The sequence below is a fragment of the Pyrus communis genome, chromosome 4, assembly GCF_963583255.1.
Source record: "Pyrus communis chromosome 4, drPyrComm1.1, whole genome shotgun sequence".
Classification (NCBI taxonomy): domain Eukaryota; kingdom Viridiplantae; phylum Streptophyta; class Magnoliopsida; order Rosales; family Rosaceae; genus Pyrus; species Pyrus communis.
The window spans coordinates 14,518,885-14,526,477 of NC_084806.1; the positions used below are offsets into that span (position 1 = coordinate 14,518,885).

Here is a 7,593-nt window from a genome sequence, read left to right on the forward strand (position 1 = left end):
GTAACCTTACAAATTCATTAATACAATACAATTATTTTGTACACGTGTTATTGTCTTATTTGTCAGGATTTTCGTATTTACAACCCCATCAAAAATCTGATTCCTGAAGTTGAAACTCTGCTGGAATTGTAACTAATAGGAACACCATTATTGACAAAGCTAGTAGGACAATCATAATGACAAAGCTAATAGGACAATCATTATTGACAAAGCTAACAGGAACACCATTATTGACAAAGCTACTGTCTGTCATTGCTTATTAAAATATATATGTCTGAGTCGTCCAACATTTGAAGCAGTGAAATCGTTTTAGTTAGTGGAAATATGCAAATTGGAACATATTTTCCACATTAAAAAGCTTGAGCCAGAGGGCCGGACAATATTTCCACACTTGATCAAGTTTTCTAGTATTGAAAAGTTCATGGATATCAAGGCTGCTGGGCATGGAGAAAACGACCGAGCCGAAGAGGCTTTTGATGTGACTATGGCTGGTGTCAAAGGCCTCGTTGATGCCGGCACAGTTCACGTACCCAGGATATTCATAGGGCCACCTAATGAGCTCACCCAGTTTGCCATGTGTTACGAACCGAACATGCAAATTCCAGTCATTGATCTCCATGGCACCCATAAGCAGATTGTGGATGAAGTTCGGACCGTGTCCGAAACATGGGGATTCTTCCAAGTGGTCAATCATGGAGTCCCAGTGAGTGTACTGGAAGATATGATCTATGGAGTAGTCAAGTTTAACGAGCAGGATCTTGATGCCAAGAAAGTTTGGTATAACCGTGATCGAGCAAAAACTGTCAGATTCAATAGTAACTATGACGTGTACCACGCACGAGCGGCTAATTGGAGGGACACTCTGATTTATACCAGGCCTGCTGCTGCTGTTGATGATTTATTCATCGTCATTTTGTCAATGCTATTGTTTGTGTCGTTGATGCTTTGGTGTATTTTCTTTTGGTTATTGGTTGCCTAATTTATTGATAAATTTATTATGTGTGGTGATTTTTACTGTTGATCCTTGCTTTTGAACTCAAGCTATACATGCACTTCTAATCCTATATTGTCCGATTGTCCGATAACATATGTTTATCTTGTTAATTTGTCTTATAACATAAGATGTTTATATTCAACCCATGTGTCCTAGGTTCGAAACTTCCCTTTCATTTGAATTATTGTAATAATTTCGAGCTCTTCCAAATAATAGGAAAACATTTCAACCAAAAAAAAAAAAAAAAAAAAAAAAAAAAACAGAACAGAAGTTTAATTACTAAACTGTCTCATAACATAAAATGTTTATATTACCAAACTGTAAGTCTAAAGCACCTTTTATGCACATGATTTCCTAACCCACAAGAATTGTAGGGCTGTATTCAAATGATCAAAAATTGGTTTCAATAACAGAAAAACAAAGCTCCCTCTAAGAAGTTTGTCCTAATATATGTATAGGATGGCACAAACGTTAGTGAGATTTCGACAACTTTATGCGAAATTTATAATGGGGGCTCTTCGTAAGACGGTCTTCAAAAAAAAAAAATTTGAATAATGCATTGAAGCTAAAAAGAAATAACGAAACTGAAACAAACCTTAAAAATCATACTAATTATAAGTGTTCAAATATAATTGAATTTAAAGAAAGCTACAATAATAAACATATTACTAAATAATCAAGAACCATTTCAATCTTAAAAAACCAAATGAACAAAAGTTTCAAAATGTCCAGCATTGAAGTTTCATTTAAAGGCGGTAGTTCATGCATCTTCTGCTGCAAAATCATCAATTAAACCTTCATAATCAAATTTTCTAAAAACCACTTTTAATAGATATCAAAGCAGCCCCATTTAAACTTTCTTGCAACATGGTTGATCGCAAAGTATGATTTTAGTAACTTTAACTTTGAGAAATTCATTTCCCCAATGCAAGGATAACAGGTACAATAAAACAATTTGTATGCAATGGTTGCAGTGGAAAAATAATGCAGCATCTTCAACTAGTTTAATACATCAATGGATGACTTATTTCTTTCAGCAAACGCTATCATAAAAGACTCAACTCTACAAATAATGCATCCCCATCAACATAAAAGAAGTCAACTCTCTCCTAGGAAAGTTTTTAAAATGACAACAATAATGTTTCAATTTATCATTGTCCATTGAATTTAACCTTTCATGATTGAATAAAAACCAAATATATCATCATAAGTTTGATATTTTTCAAACCTTCTCTTCGCTGAACCAATAGCTTGATCTATTATATATAAGAAGTGATAAACTCCAAGATTATTTCTCCATTGATTATTGAGTTGATTGGGATATGAGTCATCATCATGCTCATCAAAATGTTTTTTTCTACAAACTTCAAGCTTTTTTAGAAAAACGGAATCAATTTTTATAAATTTTGATATAATAATGTTATATATATATATATATATATATAATTTTTTATTTTTTATTTTTTATTTTTATTTTGAACAAACGATATTATCTACACCAAATGAGAGGGGGTACGCTTAGCCTCACAATGGGCTAGCAATAATGTGATTTAAATTCATCTTTAGTGAGAATCAAATATAAGACCTCTTATTTACAAGTGAAAAGAAATACCACTAGGCCGTAGTTTAAGTGACAATAATGTTTTATATTAGATAGCAAAAAAATTTTGAGAGACCCTTAAATTTTGGAGCTCTTTGCGATCGAACGCTTCGCTTTCCCAAAGCCACCTCTATAATAATATAGTTATGTTAACACACCCTTCTATCAATTCAACTTTTGATGACTAGGAAAAATGTTCTTTTTTTATTTTTTTTGTGACCTTCTAACCCAAATCTGTTACATAATGGCTCACTCCTATACATGGAGATGAAACAGTTGAGTACACAAAGCATGTCATAAATTTGGGAGACCAACTTTTTGGATTATTATGGGAGGCTCTTGGGCTCAAACCAGACAACCTAAAGGAATTGGGATGTGCTAAAGATTATACCTGTGCGTGCCACTACTCTCCAGCATGCCCAGAACCAGAATTAACAATGGGAAGCAGCAGGCACTCAGATCCTTATTTCCTGACTATTCACCTTCAAGATCAAATTGGTGGCCTTCAAGTCCTTCATGACAATCAGTGGGTTAATGTGAACCCAATTTCAGGTGGCTTGGTAGTAAATATAGGTGACCTTCTTCAGGTTTGTTACCAAATGCATTATTTTTGCTGCTATTGTAACGTTGTATATGTATGTATATAGTCGCCAACTTTCTAAAGTTTCCTGAAAATTTGTCCAGGTTATGCCAAATGACAAGTTTTCAGAGTGTTCAACATAGAGTGCTTGAACCTCAATCTGTAACACGGAAATAGAAGTAACAACTAACTTGAAATTGTTTAGGAGGACCATTTGGTTTTTTATTATGTGCTTGAGATATGGAGGAAATTAAAAATGATACAACTTTAGTGAAAGAGTTGTAGAGCGAAGGTTGATACAACTTTGCAGTTAGAGTTAGGAATCATAACTCAATTGAACAATGGAGCAATTAGATCTATGTCTAAAATTGAAGCTGTATTGTAAATTGAGGCTAATTGCAACTTACCTATATCCTAAGAAGACTACAAAAATTTCAAGTGAAACATATTTAAGATATAATTTTTTTTCTTTTAAAAAGGAAACCAGTTGGTGACTTCGTCACGACAGTCCCTCTTTTGGGGCACGAAAGACTTATAAACGCATTCCAATCCTTGGCCACCATCATGTGATTCACTAGCAGCAGGAATCGAACTCAGGACGTGCTATGTGGAATACAGACTTGGAATTCGTCCCCATCCACTGGTCCCTTGTGGTGGTTATATTTAAGATACAATTGAATGTAACTAATTTTGTAGTGATAGATTACAAGCAAAAACAAATAGGGAAATTGACTCAAAGGGCCATTTTCTTGTTCTTGGGACCAAAATAGGACAAACCGGCCATGCACACCTTGCACAAAAGCGAAATAATGAAAATACCCACATTTAAATTTTAAAAACTCACAACTAATGGCATCATTTTTCTTAGCATTTCAAAGAGAAGGATGTCGGGAGAGAGCTGTGAACTGTGAGTTTTTGGGTTGAGCTCAGATGTGTGAGCCCTGATTTTGAAAAGAGAGAAGTCAAGAGAGAGCTGAGAAGACTGCGCTCTGGGTTTTGGGGTTGAGCTCAGAACTATGAGCTATGATTTCAAACACAGGGATGTCAAGAAAAAGCTGAGAAGAGTGAGGTCAGGATTTTTGGGTTTGAGCTCAGATTTGTGAGTTATGTGTGTTATTCTTCCATAACGAAACACAACAAAGTCTTCCATCCTTAAAGATAACACGTTTGTACTATATTTTCCTATTTTGGCTGGAAAGTTTCCATTTTTTTTCGGCCACTGAAGTTTCAGCAAGCATATTTCGGCACCCTAGGCATTGGCTTGGTTTTGTAGGCTACTAAGGTATGATGTTTAATTCCAAGTTCCTATATCAATGATTTACGGAATATATAGGTTGTCTGTAACGTGAATTCATGTATAGAAGTTCAGTTAGGGTTTGTGTTTCATGTTAGGGCTATGGTTGTGGAAAAAGCTTGATTTTTGACATGGTAGAATACTGGGTATGTTCCAATTTATGTTTCAAGTGTTCAATTGTAGAAATTTGGGAAATTTTTTCGTTATCTACAAATGGTGTACATGGTGTGCATGGCTATAACTTAATATGACAATCGAGAATGTTCACTAATTCTAATGCACGTATGTTATATGTAATTTTAGGTTTGTGCAACATAATATGGGAGAAGTACTTGTAATGATTTGTCACAATTGAATGTGGGTTGCATCTGATAATGAAAAGGAGTACGTAGGTGCTGAAGAGAAAGGAGTTATCGTGTCTAAATCCATAAATGCATGGACTTTGTGGAGATTGTTTTGAATATTGCGTCTAGTGGTATTTACATGGTAACTCTTGCCTACTGAGTTTCAATGGGGTCGCATGCAAATAAATATGTGATGATTCGGTACGATAATGACGTGCAATAGTTTTTGGAGTATAGCCGGGTAGTTATTGCTACGAGGGTGACACTTATATATGTATTGATACTCGACAACTTAACCAGTATGAACCAACTTCCCACTAACCTCCCATTATGCTCTGATGCAGGGTCTACTTTTGCACCTAAAGTAAGGGTTTTGGGTATTATAGAGGTGTCTTTTCAAGACGGTGATGACATATATTGGGTTACTATGGTGGACTTTGATTCCTAGCATTACGAATTTGATTCAATTGCCGTGAACAAGTATACAAGTGAACATGTCATGTTGATGCCTTACGATAATGAGGTACAACCAAATAGAAGTGTACGTGTCCAAAACCTGAAGCGGAAGAGAAGTACAACCAATGAATCTGTCGGCAATTATGATGGTTATGTGAAAAGGCCCAACCATGGTGTTGACGGAAATGCGGATTGGTAGCCGTTTTTTAGAATGGGCGATCTTTTTGTCGACAAGCATGATCTGTTCCAAAGGCTTTAAGTGAAAGCGATTAAAGGGAATTTTCAGTACCTGGCCAATGTATCTTAGAAGAGGTGTCTCATTGTCAAGTGTAAGGATACCCACTATCTTTGGCATATTTCTACGTATCGGAAAGGCAGTGGCGATTTTAAGATTGCAAAATATGAAGTTTGCCACCATTGTGATTTAGTTCAAGGACTGTCATCCGCAAGTCAACACGTGACTTATCGGTCACATGATGAGGAACAAGTTCAAAGATCCCAATATTGTGTACACTGCTAAAGATGTCGTACGAGATGTTAAAACTACTCTTGGTGTGACAAATATCTATAGGACAGCATCCCGAGCTAGATCAGTCGCATTTGCATCTCGATGCGATTCACCCGATGGAGTCGTATGCCAATCTCCCCACGTATTATGTTGAATTTGAGAGGCTAAATCCAAGTAGCAAGACTGCAATTCTAACTGACGGAGGTCACCACTTTCGGGACTTCTTCTTCACAATTGGTGCGTCAATCAAGGGTTTTCTATCATGGATGCATCCAATTATTGCCATTGATGCATCTCACTAAAAATAAATGTACAAATTTATCCTTTTAGTTACGACAACGTTTAACTGCAACTGCAACATGGTTTTTCAAGCAACTGCATGAAGTGATTGGGGATGTACCAAATTTAATTATAATTTCGGACCGGAACGCAAGCATTTTAAACGTCGTCAATAAGGTTTTTGAAGACACTCAACATGGTTTATGTATGTATCACTTGAAGGGTAATATGAAGGCTAAGCTTCGGCTAAGAAAGAACGACAAGTTTTTCTTCCACTACCTCAAGGCTGCGAAATCGTATTCCTACACTGAGTTTGACACACTTTGTGAAGGTGAAAGAATTGGTGGCAAAATACCTAGTTGATGTGGGAGTAGAGAAGTGGTCGCATGCACGAATAAATGGGAAGAGGTATAACCTATTGGCAACTAACACTGCGGAAAGCATTAATGAAATCACTAATTTTCTTCACAGGGAAAATTGAAAGTAAGTTTTAATTCACAATCGATTAGTAAGAGTTACAATCGTCCACTGCCTCGCTCATTAACCTAATGAATCATACATCATGTAAGGATGAGATTAAAAAGATATAAATGAAATGAGTATGGTTACAATTAATTAATTAGTTAATTAATCATATGAACATTTCATATGTGGCTTTAAATTATTTAGAATTTGTAGGCCCAATGGGCTTTGGTCAGTAAAGCTCACTATGTTTAAGTTGTGTGACAATTTAAACAAAATGGGAAATGAGCCCAATGACAAGGGAAACTGTCCATGTTATAGGAGAGAGTTAATTTCAATTTTGCCACTCAAATGTGGGTGGGTATAAAAAGATATTTATAGCTCTTTCCCCATTACGGTTTCTTTGAGGCAAAGATGGAAACATTTTCTCTCTTTTCTTTCTAAGGAGGCCGGCCATCTAGGAGAGTTTTTCTAGCATCAAAAGTTCTCTTATTTGTCCATCTTGTGTTCACCACACATCCTTGGTGTGGAGACTTAGAGGCACCATCTCTTTGGTGCTTGGAGATTATATTCATTCAATCCTCAAGGAGTAAAGAAGTAAGGAAGAAGCAAAGATCCAAGGTGCAAGGAGAGGACTTGAAGACCCTCCACTTAGATGACTACGTTGTGAAAACAAAGATAAGCTTCAAGGGTGCGAAAGCTCAAACTTTCCTCTTTCATTTTTGCAACGAGTCTTGGTTCACCATCCAATAGGCCTTGAATTTCGGGGGACTTGGGTTTGTTTTGAGTTCAAACTTTCTTTAATTGTTAATATATATGAATGTGTTGCTCAAATAATCTCACTTAGTAAAAAAAAAAAATTCCTTCAGCACCACAATCAAAACTACCATTACCACAACCATCAGTGTCATCACCGTTCCCATAATTCCAATTTTTTTCATCAGGAAATTTTAAATTTCTATGTTTATGAATCTAACAAGAAAATTTGTTGATGTTAATTTATAAATTCTGACATTTTTTCAAATTCTAAGTTTATTTCCTCATCCAAATAGATGTATAGTGAAACTATATACATT

The 7,593-nt window shown here is 35.8% G+C and overlaps 1 pseudogene; it reads left to right on the forward strand.

Annotated features, from left to right (window-relative positions):
- Positions 1-405: 405 nt before the first annotated feature.
- Positions 406-3,351, forward strand: LOC137732735 (1-aminocyclopropane-1-carboxylate oxidase homolog 1-like; annotated as a pseudogene).
- The last annotated feature ends 4,242 nt before the right edge of the window (positions 3,352-7,593 follow it).